This window comes from Bubalus kerabau, chromosome 13 (assembly GCF_029407905.1).
Source record: "Bubalus kerabau isolate K-KA32 ecotype Philippines breed swamp buffalo chromosome 13, PCC_UOA_SB_1v2, whole genome shotgun sequence".
Classification (NCBI taxonomy): Eukaryota; Metazoa; Chordata; class Mammalia; order Artiodactyla; family Bovidae; genus Bubalus; species Bubalus kerabau.
In genome coordinates this window covers 36309111-36327614 of record NC_073636.1, presented here as the reverse complement: position 1 = coordinate 36327614, position 18504 = coordinate 36309111, and the positions used below count along the sequence as shown (strand labels likewise).

At 45.0% G+C, this 18504-nt stretch overlaps 1 long non-coding RNA gene across 1 annotated transcript; it reads left to right on the top strand.

The window, feature by feature from the left end:
* Window positions 1-992: 992 nt before the first annotated feature.
* Window positions 993-17205, top strand: LOC129626244 (uncharacterized). The gene is made up of 3 exons (XR_008701861.1): window positions 993-1398; window positions 13516-13645; window positions 16871-17205. It is a non-coding gene; the product is annotated as an uncharacterized LOC129626244 (long non-coding RNA).
* Window positions 17206-18504: the final 1299 nt, after the last annotated feature.

Below are 18504 nucleotides of genomic sequence, written 5' to 3'. Positions count from 1 at the left end.
GTTTCCGGTTAAGACCAGTTGGAGCAAACTCTGGGAGACAGTGGAGGACAGGGGAGCCTGGCATGCTGCAGTCCTTGAGGTCACAAAGAGTTGGTCATAACTTGGTAGCTGAACAATAAGAACAGCAAGAACAACAATAAAGACCTTCAAAAATAAAATCTGTATCACACGCTACTAAGATCCTGCATGCTGCAACTAAGACCCAGTGCAGCCAAATTAAAAAAAAAAAAAAAAAATCTGTATCATAGAATGAAACATGGAGTCAGCCTACAAGGAGGCTCCTCCTGGGGATTGGTGGGTGGGGGTGGCGCTTTTCCTTTAAAGAACCTCCAGAATGTTATCTGCCTCAAGAAAGAACATCTCTAATGTATGTGTGTATAAAAAACACAAGAAGAGGGAAAGAGAATAGCCCAAGAAAAGAAGAGAAAAGAGAGGCCCAAGGCAAGGCTGGTGGTGACCACGAGCAGAGGGCGGGGTTTGGGAGCCTGGCCTTTGGTGAGTGGTCCCCAGGCTGCCAGATGGAGAGCCTGAGGGGGTCGCCCTGTTCAGTACGGAGGGTCTGAAGCATGTCAGATTGTAGGGGACTTCTAAGAATGTGGGTTTTAAGTCAAAACAGAAACTTTTCCTTACATTCTGACTCACAAGGGATTAGAACGTAGTGGATGGATTAGGCAAAAATGCTTCAGTTAAGAATTTAATCCTGTAGGCAACAGTAAGTCACTTTTCTTAAAGACTGTCTTGCCAAAGAGCAGAAAGAAAAAGGTGCCTCCACAGTTCGGGAGATAATTGTTTCTGAAGCACTGCCTGCCTAAAGCCTCCGAAGGCCAGGTTCCCTCCAGTTTGCACGACTTTCTCCTCTAACGAGAACAATGGATGTTGTCCTGGAGTGTGAGCTGGGCTAATGCAGGGCCTCCCAGCTGGGAGGTGCCTGATTATTGTCTGGGTCTGGGGGAGGTGCTGGGATACTGAGAAGGGGTGGGGGTGTGGGGGTGTGGGGGTGGGTGGGAGTGGTAAGGAGGGACTCTGGCTGCCTGTTCCTGTGGTCAGAGTTCAATTATGCAGCTGAATCAGACAGAATAAAACCAAATGGTTAAACTGATTGTGACTCTGTAGACTTGAAAGTCAATTCAAAGCCTTCTAGCCTCTTATTTTGAACTGTGGTGTTGGAGAAGACTCTTGAGAGTCCCTTGGACAGCAAGGAGATCCAACCAGTCCATCCTGAAGGAAATCAACCCTGAATATTCATTGATGGTGAAGCTGAAGCTCCAATACTTTGACCACCTGATGCGAAGAGCGGACTCTTTGGAAAAGACCCTGATGCTGGGAAAGACTGAGGACAAGAGGAGAAGGGGGCGACAGAGGATGAGATGGTTGGATGGTATCCCCGACTCAATGGACGTGAGTTTGAGCAAACTCCGGGAGATAGTGAAGGACAGGGAAGCCTGGTGTGCTGCAGTTCACGGGGTTGCAAAGAGTTGAACATGACTTAGTGACTGAACAACAACAATAAGCCTCTTATTGCTTCTAAAGACTCTTCTTAAAGGATGAGAACTTTGCATGAAATCTGGATTGTTCTGTTGTATTTAACCTGGGTGGAGAGAGCAGATAGATTATTAGCATGAAGGAGCCAGTAGAACCTGTATTCCTTTCCTTCCTTCCTTTCTTTTTTTCAGTTTAAACAGAAAAATTTATTCCTCAAAGTTCTGGAGGCAGGAACCCATATTTCTTGAGTGACTTGTAACATCATAAAACCCCAGAAATTTGTATAAACACTGTGTGGCTATAACTCTTGTATTGCTTGTGGGGTCTCCTACAGCAAGAAGTCTGTGAACAGATTTCAGAGAAAAGCCAATCCAACTTTAAATACAGAGCAATACTGGAGACTGCAAATGAGTCTCCTGTGATTTGCTGGACCCCATGCTGAATCCTGGACTTCCCTGGTGGCTCAGACGGTAAAGAATCTGCCTGCAATGCAGGAGACCCACATTTGATCCCTGGGTCAGGAAGATCCCCTAAAGAAGGGGATGGCAACCCTCTCTAGTATTCTTGCCTGGAGAATCCTATGGACAAGGGAGCCTGGCAGGCTACAATCCATGGGGTCGCAGAGTCTGACACAATTGAGCAACTGACACTTTCATGTCGAATCGTAGAGTTTTGCACAAGCTCTGAGATTTGACGTCTTTTTCCAAGCTGTTCAGAATCTAGTTGCGGAGACAGGACAGATGATTCTGCCTCTAGCGGCCACAAAGGCCATATCTGACATCAGCTTATAAAGATAGTTCAAGGTGAATAACCAAATGTAACGAGGCCAAAAGACATTTGCCCTTTTGTCATGTTGTCCTCTTACACTAGAGATGATTTTCCCTCTCATCTACTACTATGGGAAACATACATTATGATTACTACTCACTTGGGGTTGGTGTGAATTTTATGTCAGTTTGACTGGGCTAAGGGACGCCCAGAGAGCTGGGTGTGTCTGTGAGGGTGTTTGCAGAAGAGATTAGCATTTTAATCCGAAGACTGAGTAAAGAAGATTGTTCTCACCAATGTGGGTGGGCCTCACCCAATCTGTGGAGAGCCTGAATAGAACAGAAGGACAGAGGAAGGGCAAACTGACTCCCTGCTTGAGCCGAGATATCCATCTCCTCAGCTCTCAGAAGCTCTCTGGGTTTGAACTGAAACTACTCTAGCTGCTTTCCTGGGCCTCCAGAGTGTAGACGGAAGATCCTGAGGCTTCCCAAGTTCCCTATGGGCCTGACCAAATCCCTCGTAGTAAATCTCTTTCTATGAACCTATTTATATCCTATTTGTTTCTCTGGAGGACCCTGATATATATAATATACTCAGTTAACAGGAGGTGGATGTTGCAAATAGAGAGACTGGTTAGGATGACAATCATCCAGGTTAAGAGATGAAGATGGTGGCCCAGCAGGGCTGTGATGGAGGTGGTGGGAAATGGTCTGATTCTCATGTATTGTGAAGGTAGAGAAGAAATGATTTCCTGATGGATTGGATATCGGTGTGAGAGAAAGAAAGAAGTGGATGTAAGCTGGGCTGGCCACCCGATGCAATGGGGCCTCAAGAGACCATCGCCGTGATGGGTTTCTGCTGGCAAGCCAAAGTGATAACAGCATGGCGTTTAAGAATAAGATAGGACTATCTCTTCTCTTATTATGGGTCTACTTCAAGGGAGCTAAGACAGGTGGGGTCCCAGTTCTACAAGTATCTTATCCTATCCTATTATCTATCAACTATCTATCTATCTATCTACCTATTTCATCTGTCTCTATCTAGGGCTTCCCTGGTACTTCAGCTGGTAAAGAATCCACCTGCAATGCAGGAGACCTGGGTTCAGTCCTTGGGTTGGGAAGATCCCCTGGAGGCAGGAACAGCTACTCACTCCAGTATCTGGTCTGGAGAATTCCATGGACTCTATAGTCCATGGGATCTCAAAAAGTCAGAAATGACTGAGCAACTTTCACTATCATCTACCTACCCATCTCTCTTGATATCATAATAATTTAAGTTTTGAATATACAATCCATTCATACCCACCCAACAGGCATAGAAAAAAGGGAATTTTTTCCATAGCTGGTCATAGGACCAGCTCTTTATGTATTTACCAGTTCAGTGATTTTTTTTTTCCTTTTAAATTTATTTCTTTATCTTTACTAATTCCTTTTGTCTGCTTTCCCCTGAGTTTAATACAGATCAGACTAATACAGATCTACTTAATACAGATCAGACTCTGTTTGATCTCTAGGTGAGAAAAATTCTCTGGAGAAGGAAATGGCAGCCCATTCCAGTATCCTTGCTGGGAAATCTCATGGACAGAGAAGCCTGGTGGGCTACAGTCCATGGGGTTGCAAAGAGTCAGACTTGACCGAACTACAGAACACGTGATTTCTATCCCCATTTTACATACAAACTCAGATGCTCAGCAAGGTAAAATACCTTAGCTGACTTTTCACAGAGATGGGATTCAATTTCAGGTCTGCCTTTGAGCCTAGACCTCTTATACTATACTAAGTTGCCTGTTCAAAAGTTTCAGTTTTTGTACTTTATTTATATAATTGTGCCAGGAAATGATGAATCCTTTCTAAATTGTTTTTGAAGATAGTCAAAGTTTAGCCATTTAAGCACCAACAATTTCAAAACCACTGTAGATATAAATATCTCTAGATTGTGTTTTCTACCTTCTTAAACAAAGCACGCTGAACAGATTTTGGATTTTGCTTGGTGATTCACATCATCTTTATGAAGAATAATTATTATGTAATGTCATAATATAGGGAGTTTCAGTATCTTGCCCTGGGCTAGACAGCTGTTACATTGGGAAGCCATTCAGACCCAGGCAGTCTGGCTCCAGAGATTGTGTTCTTAGCAACCATGATGTGATGCCTCACCAAGGACTCAGAAGAGCCAGACATCACTGTGGACTGGATGTGACTTGTCCCAGTGGGGTTGGTTGCTCCCATAAAGAGAAAGGAAGCAAGACCTGAATTCTGGCAGAGAGTAATCAGTGCAGAGGGAAGGACAAAGATCTACTTTGCTGACGTTTCAAACCAGAAAAATGCCAGGTCATAGCCCAAGTCCAGAAAGAAGTAGGGCAGAATTTGAGATTTATTTTATTAAAAAACACAACGTGGATATCAAGGCATCTATGGCTAGGAGCCTGTGATCAAGTCATATGTAAGTGTTTCGCAGGAGGACTGAGAAAAAGCACCCCTCTAACCTGCTCAAGCACTCCTCTAACCTGAAGCCACTGAGACACTTGGAGTAGCAGATGGGGCCTCACTAGACCTATATTAAACACTAAGTTAGAAGCCGTGGATCATCAAGAGAAGTAAATGGACCTGAAAAGTAATCCCCCAATTCCACATTCTTACCCCACAGTTGTGTGGGCTAGGACCAGGTGAGAGAGTGCAGAGGAGCAGGGAGCTCCTGGTACCTGTGTCCATGTCACTTCTGGGGGAGAGAAGGGTGATGCTGAGCCAAGCACACCTAGCATTGTTCTTCTCAGAAGTCACTACACCTTCTCTTGGACAGAGAGGGTAAGAGGTGGAGAGAAGCCAGAAATTACATGAAAGTCTTTTCACGTGGGAGGAAACAGCTGAAGTCCCTCTAAGGCTATAGCAAGTAGATTTTAATCTACTTTAACTGTGTATCCTTCAACTTTTCAGCCATATCATGTCCAGCTAGAATTGATAATATGTGTCTACCCCATCCTGATGGTGATGGTCTGGAAATGCTGGCAGAAGAGAGAGATAGGAAGTAAACCTGGATTTCAAAGATGTGTTGGATTTAAGTAAGAAGAGAGAAAGTGAAAGCGTTAGTTGCTCAGTCTTGTCTGACTCTCTTTGACCTCATGGAGTATAGCCCACCAGCCTCCTCTGTCCATGGAATTTTTCAGGCAAGAATACTGGAGTGGGTAGCCATTCCCTTCTCCAGGGGATCTTCCCGACCCAGAGATTGAACCCCGGTCTCCTGCATTGCAGGTGGATTCTTTACCATCCGAGCCACCAGGGAGACCCCAAGAGGAGAAAGCAAGCATATTATTCCAGGAAGGAGGAAAGGATGTGAGCTGGGACATAGTCATTCCATACCTAAGGGACAAACATATGAGCTGACTGGTTTGAAGAGGTTTGGGAAAGGTATGTTTGTATAAGCCATGGCTGCTGAAGAGGCAGGATTCCCAAGGTCCTGTGTGGAATCAGTCCTAGAATTGAGCTTTCTTTCCAGGAAACAAACAAACAAAAAAACAACCCACAGATGTATAAATGCACTACATGTCTATGTTGGTCATCTACTTGTTTAAAGAGTCACATTTGGGCTTTCCCTGGTAGCTCAGTGGTAAAGAAGTCTTCTGCAGGAGACATGGGTTTGATCCCTGGTCCAGGAAGATTCCACATTCTGTGGAGGAACTAAGCCTGTGCACCACAACTATTGAGCCTGTGCTCCAGAGCCTGGGAGCCGCCACTGCTGAAGCCTGCGCACCCTAGAGCTCATGCTCTGCAATGAAAGAATCCATTGCAATAAGAAGCCTGCACACTGCAACTAGAGAGTAGCCCCTGCTAGCCACAACTAAGAGAAAAGCCCACACAGCAATGAAGACAAACACAGCCAAAAATGAATAAATAAAATTATAAAAAAAGAGTCACATCTATTTTCTACTCTCCCCTTACTGTGCTCTGTATCACAGGGAGCTGCATTTCCCAGGTTTCCTTAGGTGACTTCCAGCTGGTGTGGCCAATAGGAGGCACTGGCATGGGTTTGGAAGGAAGGAGCTGGGAAAAGCCAAGATATTTTCTGTTCTTCCTCTACTCCAGGTGGCACCTCCATCAGGGATCATCTCTTCTAGGCTCCCACCTGAGGATGTCCCTTCTGCCAGGTGGCCCCAGATTCTGGGCTCTCATCACATCACTTCCTTCTTGCTAACCCCTTGCTTGCCTCACTGTCTTCTGGATCCCCAGACCCTCCAACAGTTGTATAAGCACTTCTCTGTATTAAACCCTTGGTTTGAAATGTCTAGAATAGTTTCCATGTTCTTGGTTGGACCCGGACTGACCCACCACTCCCACTCCTGCTCACCTTCAACAAGATTTATGACATGACAGATGTAGACCCAAGCTTTATTTCCTGGTGCAGAGCTTCCAAGCAGGGTGAGGAAGGGCACATGGAGTTTGCTGCTTAGAATTACTGCTTTGGTAACATTGGAGAAGGTGGTAGATGCTGAGTCTAGAGGAGATAGACCTTGTCTGAAGACAATTGTAAGAGTCCAGAGAGAGGTGATGAGGCTGGAAGTCAGGGAGCTACAGTGCAGATGTCAAGGATGGATGAACTTGAAAGACACTAAGGGGCTAAAAGAGGTAGGGCCGGGTCCCTGATGAGGTGTTGGTCCTAAATAGATGATAGAGGAGCACCAGGTGACAGGACAGAGGGAGAGTTCTTGGCTGAGCTTAAAGACCCAGGAAGATCAGATCAGATCAGATCAGTTGCTCAGTCGTGTCCGACTCTTTGCGACCCCATGCATCGCAGCACGCCAGGCCTCCCTGTCCATCACCAACTCCCGGAGTTCACTCAGACTCACGTCCATCAAGTCAGTGATGCCATCTAGCCATCTCATCCTCTGTCGTCCCCTTCTCCTCTTGCCCCCAATCCCTCCCAGCATCAGAGTCTTTTCCAATGATCAACTCTTCTCATGAGGTGGTCAAAGTACTGGAGTTCCAGCTTTAGCATCATTCCTTCCAAAGAAATCCCAGGGCTGATCTCCTTCAGAATGGACTGGTTGGATCTCCTTGCAGTCCAAGGGACTCTCAAGAGTCTTCTCCCAGGAAGAGGTGCATTCAATTTGGTGGTATGTTAACTTGGGCGGGGGCACCCTGTTCTGGTGCTCAGGGAGACAGGAGAGACTTATCAACAGGAAAGCTGTGTGAAGCCATGGGTGTAGGTGAAGACCTTAATGGTATGAGTAGAAAAGGGCTCAAGACAGAATACGAAGAGCATCAGCATGGCAAGGGGAGGCAGAGGACTGAGTCTGAGAGCTCAGGGGAGAATCAGGGAAGAGTATACCTCATAGAAACCAAGAGGGAAGCAAGTTCCAAGAAGGAAACAGTCACTGCTGCCAAATGCCATGCAGATGTCAAGTGGGATTAGTCAATGGAATCAGAGGATGAGCATAGATGCAGGTATGTGGCAGATGTGGGGGCTGGAGATTAAGTCTGTGCCTGATGGTTCAACAGATGCACATCACAGTCAGCGTCTATTACACATCATATGACTGGTCTAATGGGAAAGAGAGAGTCAGTCTTGAGCTGTCTTTTTGCTCTCTGCTCCTCTTTCCTGCATACTCAGCCCCAGGGCCCATCAGAAGACCCCAGGAGTCAGAACCAGGCTGCAGAGAGCTCTACAAGTCCTAATGGATGGACCCAAAGCTGTTTGGCTACAAAACATGCTCTCTCTTTCTGCTATAGGGCTCTTTGCTAATTTGGGGGCTTTGACCCTGTCTGTACCAGTTCTGAGAGTCATTCTGACTTTAATTTCAATGTCCTATGGCAGCCTGGCTGGACACTGGCCCGCCCAGCTGAAAGCACCTCCTGGTGCACCCAAGAAGATGCTGCCAATGTCCAGGCAGGCACACCACTGTTCCCTGGTGTCACTGCTGGGAGATGGTTTTCTGGGTTGTTTGATAGCCAACATTGTGGGCTCATATTCTCCTGGGTGAGGCGGGGTGTGGTGGCAGCTGGGGGTTTCTGAGGGGCCAGGAAAGGAACAGAGCAGCAAGCAGAGTCTCCTTGCCTTGAGTCACAGCCAGTGTCTGAAAGGAGCCCCTTTCCCTCCAAATCACTCCTTGGTCCACTAGCAGAGCTGCCAAGATACAGAGTTGAGCCCATCTGATGGGTGAAGCGTTCACTCCAGGGTCATTACTTGGCGGGTTGAGGTCATGTGTGAAGGAAGCCCCTGAGAGCCTGTGGTCAGTGTAGTCAGGGGAATCCTTGCTGGCTGCACACTGGCTCCCCAGGAACCCCAATCACCCTGGGTCCCCCCGTCTGCCCTACCACATCCCTTCTGTCCCTGAACTGTGAGTCTGTGGTCTGGGACAGGCCTAGGCATCAGTGTTTTAGAAAACCTGCCCAGTGACTCTGATGTGCAGTGGGAATGGAAAATCACTGAGTTCCAGATGGTTCCTCTGGGCTCTTAACAAGCAGAAACCTCTGGGCACTGTGACCCCGGCTGTGTGTGGGTGTGTTTGATTCATGCCTCATGGCCCAATGACTGGTTGAGACCAGCTGATCTGATAGACGGTTTAGGGGAGGTGGAGGGGGGCAATTTCTTGTCAGGTTGGAGGTGGATGGGCCACTGTAGGGGGGCATTCTGAGCAGAGACCTGAAGGATGGAGAGAACAAGCCGGAGAGCAATTCAGGGAGAGGGAGTAGCAGAGGCAACAGCAGGTGAATTGGCCCTGAGCCTGTTGGACATTCACCACATGTGGCTGGAGACACGGGAGGGAGGGGAGATCGATGTCAGGGAAGGTCTTTGTGGCCATAGAGAGCCTGACATCAAAGACCCTGTATTAACCTTACCCAAAGAGGGGTCTGGCTTTGCCCTTGAATCCTGGGAGCTGATGATCTAGGTTGAATGTATTTTCAGACCTTGGTCTTGGCCACACCAATGGCCCAATAATGTAACTTAGGATGACAGCTTCATTTCCTGAGGGAGTGGTAACTAAGCCCAGCCATGTGGGCAGTCAATCATGTCTATGTGATTGAGCCCCAATAACAACTCAGGACCCCAAGCTTTGAGTGAGCTTCCCTGGGTGACAGTACTCGATCTGTGAGGTCACACTGTCTGCAACTCCACTGGGAGGGATGAGTGGCAGCTTTGTGTGTTTAATTGTCTTCACCTCTCTCCCCTCCCCTCTTCTCTTGGCTGATTTAATCTGTGTTGAAGCTGATAAAATCACTGTCATAAATTGTAAAGGTGAACATAACAGCTGTCAGTGGGTTCCGTGAGTGCTTCTAACAAATCATCCAACCTGGGGGTGGTCTGGAGTGTGCCCCCATGACTGGACAGACCTATAGGGTCATTTTTGTGGATTTTGGCTTTAGTTCCATGTGAGTTGGGGTCCATGGGAGGCTTTTGAGCAGAGGGGTGACATGATCTGAACTATGTTTTAATGAAATTACAATACAAGCTGCTCTGTGGAGGGTAGGCTAAGGGGGAGGGGAGGGTAAAGGTGATGAGAATGTTTTGCAGGCTGTTAAAATAGAGTTAGGGCTTCCCTGATAGCTCAACTGGTAAAGAATCTGCCTGCAGGATATAAAATTAACACACAGAAATCCCTTGAATTCCTATATACTAACAATAAGAGAATAGAAAGAGAAATTAAGGAAAAAATTCCATTCACCATTGCAATGAAAATAATAAAATACTTAGGAATAAATCTACCAAAAGAAACAAAAAACCTATATATAGAAAACTATAAAACACTGATGAAAGAAATCAAAGATGACACAAATAGATGGAGAAATATACCATGTTCATGAATCAGAAGAATCAATATAGTGAAAATGAGTATACTACCCAAAGCAATCTACAGATTCAATGCAATCCCTATCAAACTACCAATGGTATTTTTCAGAGAACTAGAACAAATAATTTCACAATTTGTATGGAAATACAAAAAACCTCAAATAGCCAAAGCAATCTTGAGAAAGAAGAATGGAACTGGAGAAATCAATCTGCCTGACTTCAGACTATACTACAAAGCTACAGTCATCAAGACAGTATGGTACTGGCACAAAGACAGAAATATAGATCAATGGAATGAAATAGAAAGCCCAGAGATAAATCCACGCACTTATGGACACCTTATCTTTGACAAAGGAGACAAGAATATACAATGGAGAAAGACAATCTCTTTAACAAGTGGTGCTGGGAAAACTGGTCAACCACTTGTAAAAGAATGAAACTAGAACACTTTCTAACACCATACACAAAAATAAACTCAAACTGGATTAAAGATCTAAACGTAAGACCAGAAACTATAAAACTCCTAGAGGAAAACATAGGCAAAACACTTTCTGACATAGCAGGATCCTCTATGACCCATCTCCCAGAATAATGGAAATAAAAGCAAAAATAAACAAATGGGACCAAATTAAACTTAAAAGCTTTTGCACAATGAAGGAAACTATAAGCAAGGTGAAAAGACAGCCTTCAGAATGGGAGAAAATAATAGCAAATGAAACAACCAACAAAGAATTAATCTCAAAAATATATAAGCAGCTCCTGCAGCTCAATTCCAGAAAAATAAACAACCCAATCAAAAAATAGGCCAAAGAACTAAGACATTTTTCCAAAGAAGATATACAGATGGCTAGCAAACACATGAAAAGATGCTCAACATTACTCATTATCAGAGAAATACAAATCAAAACCACAGTTACCATCTCACGCTGGTCAGAATGTCTGTTATCAAAAAGTCTAGAAACAATACATGCTGGAGAGGGTGTGGAGAAAAGGGAACCCTCTTACACTGTTGATGGGAATGCAAACTGGTACAGCCACTATGGAGAACAGTGTGGAGATTCCTTAAAAAACTGGAAATAGAACTGCCATATGACCCAGCAATCCCACAGCTGGGAATACACCCCGAGGAAACCAGAATTGAAAGAGACACATGTACCCCAATGTTCATCACAGCACTGTTTACAATAGCCAGGACATGGAAGTAACCTAGATGTCCATTGGCAGATGAATGGATAAGAAAGCTGAGGTACATATACACAATGGAATATTACTCAGCTATTAAAAAGAATGCATTTGAATCAGTTCTAATGATGTGGATGAAACTGGAACCTATAATGCAGAGTGAAGTAAGTCAGAAAGAAAAACACCAATACAATATATTAATGCATATATATGGAATTTAGAAAGATGGTAATGATGACCCTATATAAAGTGAAGTCAAGTGAAGTCAAGTGAGGTCACTCAGTTGTGTCCGACTCTTTGCGACGCCATGGACTGTAGCCTATCATGCTCCTCTGTCCATGGGATTTTCCAGGCAAGAGTATTGGAGTGGGTTGCCATTTCCTTCTCCAGGGGATCTTCCCGACCTAGGGATCAAATCCAGGCCTCCTGCGTTGTAGGCAGACCCTTTACCATCTGAGCCACCAGGGAAGTCCATGACCCTATATACAAGACAGCAAAAGAGACAAAGATGTAAAGAAGAGACTTTTGGACTCTGTGGGAGAAGGCAAGGGTGGGATGATTTGAGAGAACAGCATTGAAACATGTATATTATCACACGTGAAATAGATTACCAGTCCAGGTTCGATGCATGAGACAGGGTGCTTAGGGCTAATGCACTGGGATGACCCTTAGGGATGGGATGGGGAGGGAGGTAGGAGAAGGGTTCAGGATGGGGAACACATGTACACCCATGGCTGATTCATGTCAATGTATGGCAAAAACCACTACAATATTGTAAAGTAATTAGCCTCCAATTAAACAAACAAACAAAAAGAATCTGCCTGCAATGCAGGAGACCTGGGTTCAATCCTTATGTTGGGAAGATCCCCTGGAGCAGGGAAAGGCTACCCACTCCAGTATTCTGGCCTGGAGAATCCCATGGGCTGCATAGTCCATGGGGTTGCAAAGAGTTCGATATGACTCAATGACTTTCACTTTTAAAATAGAGTTCAGTGGAATGACAATGGTGGTGTGGACCAGGGTGGTGAGATGTGTCATGGTTGGAAGGTGGGGCTAACAGAATTTGCTGAAGGAACAGGCATGTGAAAGAAAGAAGAGCTGAGGGTAACTCCAGGTTTTTGTTGTTTAGTCGCTCAGTCATATCCAACTCTTTGCAGCCCCATGGACTGAAAGGTGGCCCGCCAGGTTCCTCTGTCCATGGGATTTCCCAGGCAAAAATACTGGAGTGGGTTGCCTTGCCCTTCTCCAGGGGATCTTCCTGACCCAGGGATCGAACTCACGTCTCCTGCATTGACTCCAGGTTTGGGTTTGAGCAATTGAAGGAGAGCAGGCAAATTCCACCTAGCAGGAAGCAGACGAGTGGAATGAGATGGATGTGATGACATCGATTAGGTGTTTTTATGAAATTCTCAGTTAAAGTTCAATGGCTGCAGGGGGGACTTAATCCCTAAGCACTAGCCTTACCCTCAGCAAAGTGGGGGAAAGATATATACACAGATGCATCCATGTGTACATACAAGCATACATTTGTATCTAGAAAATATTTTGTCAGCTACAGATTGGCACTTGCCATCTACCTCTGTGCTTAGTCGCTCAGTCATGTCTGACTCTTTGTGACCCCATGGACTGTAGCCCGCCTGGCTCCTCTGTCCATGGAATTCTTCAGGCAAGAATACTGGAGCAGGTAGCCTTCCCTTCTCCAGGAGGTCTTCCCAACCCAGGGATTGAACCCAGGTCTCCTGCACTGCAGGCAGATTCTTTACCATATGAGCCACCAGGGAAACATCTGCCTCTACAAGGATTAAATCACGTGCTGCTACAACTACTGACCTTTGACACCTGCTGAAAAGAGTTGAGAGCAGAACGGAGGCACTCCGTGCTGGGGGAAGGGTATGAAGAACACTGACAGGACAGGTCTTCAGATAGTTTATTTTCAGGAGGCAATGTTATAAGCCCAATTATTTTATCTCCTCATATCTAGAAAAGCACTAAAATCCTTTATGGTGAAAACTGCTTCTCTTGACCAGCAGAAACTTTTAGCAAAAAAATATGTGCTTGATTACATGTATTCCCCCTTCACCAAAATCACATAGATACTGTCCTTCCCCACCACCTCTTTGGAGCAATTTCTCAGAGCTGTCTGAAATGCTGTCTCCCAGGTTGCAGTCCTCATTTTGCCCCAAACAAAGCTTAACTTGCAACTCTCACATTGTGTGCATTTTTTTTTTAAGTTGACAGTTTTCTCTGCTTTAAAAATCAGAGGTGTAGCTTCTTCCTAATAACAAATATTTGTCTCCACAGGTGACACAAGATGAATGCTGAATCCTAGAAAAATGGTCGGAAGAGGGACCCGAGTTCAGCCTGTCTGGTCTGGGATGTGAATGGACCCCTTGCGCCTTCTGACATACTGGGTGATCATTTACTCCGTGTGGTATGTGACCTGGATGTTGGGGGGTGAACTGAGAATGTGGCTGCAAAAGAACAGGAAAAAGAAAGTTCTATTTAGATTGTGGATAGAGATACAAGATACACAGAAAACAAAATCAGCTTTCCCAATTGTTAAATTCCCTGGTGGCTCAGACGGTAAAGAAGTGAAGTGAAGTGAAAGTCACTCAGTCGTGTCTGACTCTTTGCAACCCCACGGACTATACAGTCCATGGAATTCTGCAGGCCAGAATACTGGAGTGGGTAGCCTTTCCTTTTTCCAGGGGATCCTCCTGACCCAGGGATTGAACCCAGGTCTCTTGCATTGCATTCTTTGAAGAATCTGCCTGCAATGCAAGAGACCTGGGTTCAATCCCAGGGTCAGGAAGATCTCCTGGAGAGGGGAATGGCAACCCAGTCTGGTATTCTTGCCTGGAGAATCCCATGGATAGAGGAGCCTGGCAGGCTACAGTCCATGGAGTTGCAAAGTGTCGTAGTATCCCATACAAATAATTATGCAGGTAATCGACCACGATGGTAAATAACATTCCAAGTACGTATTACATGAAAAATTCTAAGTCCCAAAGGAGATCCCTTTTCTTTTTATAATTGTCCAGTAGTAGAGTGAAATAAGAGTTAGGCAGTTTCTTCCTTTCTCTGAAATGAGGTTTGTGTGTAGTTGTTGACAGGAGGTGGAGTAAGGGCTGGTCAGATGGCTCCACTGTAGGTGCAGTGGGTGAAGGAAGGTCTGAGGTCAGAATTGGCGCCAGTTATTTGTGCTGTGATGACCAGGTAGCTTGGATCCAGGGGAGGGACAGAGTTGGAGAAAGACAGGAAGGAAGAGAAATGGGAAGCCCTTAGTGTAACACCAGGGGACTCTCAGAGGCTAATGAATTTAGAGATGGAAAGGCTTAGGATTTGAAATGATGGTGGGGGAGGTGCATGTTGCTGTGCAGGCAAATGACGTGATGACATTGGTATTTGAGAAAATTAGTCGAGTTTCTGTTTCCATCATTTAAAATATGCAAAGATTGAGAAATCAATGTGGTATTTGCTCAGCGTCTCATTAGGAATAAGCCAGAATTTATTAAATGTGCGCGGCTATTCTTGTTATTGGCAAGAACTTGAGGGTGTCCTGTACCCTGCAAGGTCCTAAAAGGAAGAAAGTGAATTTACAGGATAAAACAGGGCCAAACACTTTGTATAAAGATGTAGATGAGGTGAAACTACACTGGCTGGGCAGGACCTGCCTATAGTAGCAGCCGGCCCATCAGGGGAGCCACGCTGCTGTCTCCAGAGTAAAAAGGAGAGATCTAGATTCTCCTGTCCTTACCTCCTCTGCCCTCCTTCTCCTTCCCGGTTTCCCTCCCTCCTTTGGCCTTCTCCTCCCATCCCCTGGCCCCTCTTTCTCTCTTTTTTTTTTCTTTCTCTTCCCTCTCTCATTCACTTATTCCTTTGCATTCTTCCTTCTTTCTTTACATCCAAAAAATGAGGGTTGCTATTTTTCAGGATCTTGAGAACATAGAAGAAACTTTGACCAGGTCTCTGTCTTCCAGAATGTGACAAAAGGAAAACTCAGGCAGTGATACAAGGAGATGGCTAATAGACTAGAGTCTTAGCCCGGGTTTTCCAAAAAGCAGATATGGCAGCATAGTCAAGGCTCAGGGGCACGTGCTTTGCTGGGGGAGTGTGATCCAGGAGCAGAAGTGAAGGTTAGGGATGTGATGCAAAGGAGGAGAGTCAGTTACAAAGGCGTGCTGTTAACCTGGGCACAGCCCCTGTGACCAGGCTGCCTGGGATGTGTCTCTTGGGACCATGAACCTAAGGGAAGAAAGGAGGGGACACATTCATCCATCAGTTCTGTCCCCTCCGTGGTCAAAGGTTTGCCCCATAGGGCATTAATCATAGTCTCGCCACTCCCATTTGTACATGTGCAAATGCCAAGCGGGTTCTCACATGACACTCACCATGCTGGGGCTGGCAGTGGGATCCTTAGCCTGGGTTCTGGCTGATTGCACCTGCTGGTCAGATTCTACACAGAACTGGTCCCAGTAGCAGTGGTTGCAAAAGAAACAAGTGAGGCTGAGAGAATGTGGGGTGGTTCCCGGGGGCACCTTGACCATCGCAAGGGGCTTGATGCAAGTAATGACTTCAGGAAACCTCATTTCCTGGAGATACTACTGTGTTATTGATGGAAATTGGTCTGTGGGTTCTTTCCAAGTCTATTGGTAGTATCTACTGTCTACTATAGACAGCTTTTGTCTATCATAGGCCATTTACTGCAGTGGACTTTGCCCAACAGGAAGGGGGTCTTCATGGATTATCCTTAATCAGAGAGTCAGGGTATGGCTGAGGTCTGGCTTCAGCTAAGGAAAAGCAGGTGTTCAGTCACCTTGAAATTTGACAGAGAATGACAGTGTGCCAAAAGCCTAAGTGAAGCTTGGATTGGCCTGATATGGGAATGGCAGATTTCTCGATGTCTCTTTTAGACTCTCATGAGAAGAACTGACTCTAGGTGAGAAACCCTTGGGTGAATCACTTTAGAAATTGAGACCTAGAGAAGCAAGAGTTAAATAAACCCTCCCTAATGTTCCTCACTCATTCTACTTCCAACTGAGTCATACTGTTCAGATGGGTGAGAGCAAACATCTGAAGGCATGAAGAGAGTCAGACAAGGGCAGGATGAGCTTGTGCCTGGTGGCTCATCTTTGAATGCCATCTGGTCCTGCTGCTTCCTCCTCCGTGTCCTCCTGTAGCTCAGCATTCTGGAGACAATGGGCAGAAGCAGATGCTTTATCATCCCTAAATAATTTTCTGTATCCCTGCGATGGTTCCGTCATCACACTTTACAGCGGGACAGGTCCTGCGCCGTTCTTGTGATAATTTTTAGGCTATGATGCCTACACTCAGAAGGCTGACATCTTCCTAAGTGCAATATGGTTTTCGTTCAAGTGAATACACAGTTGATGCATGCTTGGCTAGAAGTTATAATGATAAATATAACCCCACTGTCTGAACTGTCATCTTTATTTGGGTTAAGCTTGTTGATTGGAATTTTGTAGTATAAGAACCTGCAACTTGGTTCCAAAATCAGCCATGTTTGTGCAAAGATATAGGTGAATCCACTTGTTTATAGTGACTCATGTGCTCCAAAGTGATTAAGGCATCGTCTTTCACTATGATTGTTTATCCCCAAGTCTGATAACAATATCTTATTTTATTCCTTGACTAGAAAGCCTGGAATGTCCAGAATGCTCCATATCTTTGGAAGATCCTTATTTTTGCCTGAAGAAGAAAGTCATATGTTTGAGATAATCACATGAAATGATGTGGGTGGTGGAGATTCAAGAAATTACACTTAAAAAATTTCTACAGACATGTGCTCAGGAAAGCCAAGTGATCTGTATTAGCATAAAGAGGCTCCAAGAGAGATCTCAATGTTTTGTTTATTACTTTAGCAAGCTATTATTTTAAGAAAAGTATGATATTTATGCATATGAAAACATTTTTCAGAGCTGAGGAATCTAATAAAGATTTATAGCAACCCAGGGAGTGTTTAATGAAGAATAAAGCAGCTGGATTTTGGTAAGAAAGCACTGTCCCGTTTTTGGTCATCTGCCTAACATCCTCCATTTCCCAGCATGGTGGCAGCCATGTGGATAGTGTCTATTGTTCTTGGTGTGACTTGCTGGTGCCAGGGACTTAATGCAGATTTTGTTCTTACAATAATGTGATTGTGTGAAAAACCTGTCTGGTAGTTCTCTGATGGACTGGCACAGAGGCTGGCCTTTGTTTTGTCCAGCTTGGGCTGGAGTGGTTTTCTGGACAGCAGCAGAATTTGTTGAAAAATTCAACTCTGGCTACATGCAGCAGCATGAGTGTATTTTGCAGTGTTTAGTGAAAAAAAGTTAAATGACATATGCTACCTATGGCCACCTGAATTAAGGGATGGTGGATGGAGCAAGCACCAGATAGACACAAAAGCCTACAAGAGAGGAGACTGGGAAGGAAATTTCTTGGGAGAATAAGGTCTTGGAAAGAGTCTCATATACAACTGGGGAAGCTGGGGTGAAATGTGTATGCGTAGGGATGGGTAGTGCTCAGCGAAGACCTGAGAGGACCCTCTTCTTGCACCTGTGGTTGGTCTGTGGGGTACAAGCAATCAAGAGGTGAAGGTTAAGGAAGAAGCATAGTGGCCTGACTTAGTGTTGAAGGAATTCCCCAGAGCCGCACTGCAAAGACTAGAGAAGTATGCTTTTTCTTTTTGGCTCCAAGTATTTAAGAAAATCTCTGTCATGTTACTGATTGATCTTTGAGATAATGGAACAGAGAGTTCAATGACAACATATGACAAGGAATACAATCTTTTTAATACTAGTTTGGAAAAGTCACCAAACAAATGGATAATTGCAGCTATCAGCAATCAATAACAGCAAATTTCAGGGAGAGAGAGAGAGAATCATATTTCCAGAGTTATCACATTATATTATTCAAAATGTCCAGTTTTTAAAAAAATTACAAATGGTACAAAGAAAAAAGAAAGTATGGCCCATTCACAGGGGAAAAAAATTGACAGACATGTTCACTGAGAAAGCCCAAATATTGGACTTACTAGACGATTCTAACTAAACTCTCTTCAGTTCAGTTCAGTCGCTCAGTCGTGTCTGACTCTTTGCAACCCCATGAATCACAGCACACCAGGCCTCCCTGTCCATCACCAACTCCTGGAGTTCACTCAAACTCATGTCCATTGAGTCGGTGATGCCATCCAGCCATCTCATCCTCTGTTGTCCCTGTCTCCTCCTGCCTCCAATCCCTCCCAGCATCAGGGTCTTTTCCAATGAGTCAGCTCTTCGCATGAGGTGG